The sequence below is a fragment of the Orycteropus afer genome, unplaced genomic scaffold, assembly GCF_000298275.1.
Source record: "Orycteropus afer afer isolate SDZICR_OR568_19922 unplaced genomic scaffold, OryAfe1.0 scaffold00470, whole genome shotgun sequence".
Lineage (NCBI taxonomy): Eukaryota > Metazoa > Chordata > Mammalia > Tubulidentata > Orycteropodidae > Orycteropus > Orycteropus afer.
Window position 1 is genome coordinate 2,150,769 of NW_006922057.1, and position 1,401 is coordinate 2,152,169.

General features: G+C 35.3%; 1 protein-coding gene across 1 annotated transcript in view; it reads left to right on the top strand.

Moving 5' to 3' along the window:
- ACSM5 (acyl-CoA synthetase medium chain family member 5) overlaps positions 1–1,401 on the top strand; it is a 36,106-nt gene that overhangs the window by 30,909 nt on the left and 3,796 nt on the right. The window lies entirely within an intron of this gene.

Sequence of the window (1,401 nt, forward strand, 5' to 3'; positions counted from 1 at the left end):
TTTTCATTCATTTGTTAGTCTTTTCTAATTGATTTATAGTTCTTTCTATGTCACTGGTATTAATCCTTTGTCTGTTATATGAGTTGCTAACATCTCCCACCTTTTACTTGGTTTTTGCACACCTTTTAGAGTGTTTTTGTTGAATAGAATTTCTAATTTTCCTGTGTTCAAATCAATCTGTATGTGTCAACTTGGCCGGGCCTGGTTTTGAGTGGCTGGGCAGCTGGGTGTAGTTATTCCCAGTGGTGAGGTTGGTCGTCAACTCCACGGTGTAATCTACTGGATCAGCTGAGCAGCTGCCGTGGGGATGTGGGCCGCTTCCAGTTTATAAGAAGAAGTGTTGAGAAAGGCTGCAGCTTTTTGATTAGCACTCCTGTGTCTTATATGTATTTTATTGGTGTCTTATTTTCTAGCCTAAGATCAGAAAAAAATATTTACTTAGATTTCTTCTAGCAGTTTTAAAGTTTTGCTTTTGACACGGAAGTGTGTAGTCCCTCTGTAATTTATTTATATGTAGAACAAGATAGGGATCTTTTTTATTTTGTCCATATAATTCATGAATTTGTTGAATAGTTTTCTTTTTCCCAGTGATCCGTCATGCTAATTCTATCACATATAAGTTTGATATTTTCATAAATAGGCTTTTTTCCTTTTCTCTCTTTCATGGGTCAGGTGGTCTATTCCTGTACTGATACCATAGGATCTTATTTATAACAGCATTATAGTAAGTCTTGGTACCTAGTAGGGCAAGGCTCTCCTTACTCACCTTCTTTACAAGTATTTTTACCTTAGCCCATTGCTCTTCCAAATATATTTTAGAATAAACTTGTCAAGTTCTGTAGACAATGTCTCTTCGCATTTTAATAGAGTTGCATTAAATCTACAGATATATTTGGGGAGAATTGGTATCTTTATATTATTAAGTCTTCCTATCTTTCCATTTTTTTTAATGTATCTTCTTTCAATCCTACTTCGGTAGTGATACTGCCTCGGAAACCCAAGGAGGGGTTGCTATGAGTCGGGGCCAACTCAACGGCAAATAACAACAACATCTTCTTTAAATGTACTTCCGTAGAGTTTTAAGTTTTCTGTGTTCAGGTCTTACAGATTTTGTGTTTGATTTATTTTTAAGTATTTATAATTTAGCTTTTTAATTTTTTCTCAGAATGCATTTTTTTTTTAGTTGAGGTATAATTTACTTGCAACAAAATCTGCCTATTTTAAATGTGTAGTTCAGAGACTTTTGACAAATATAAACAACTGCGTAACCACCACCACAATCAAGATATATAACATTTTCATCATTCCAGAAAGTTCCCTTGTGCTCCTTCATAGTCAACCCTGGCTACACCCAGCCCCAGACAATCACAGCATTGCTTGCTGTCACTATAGATTAATCTT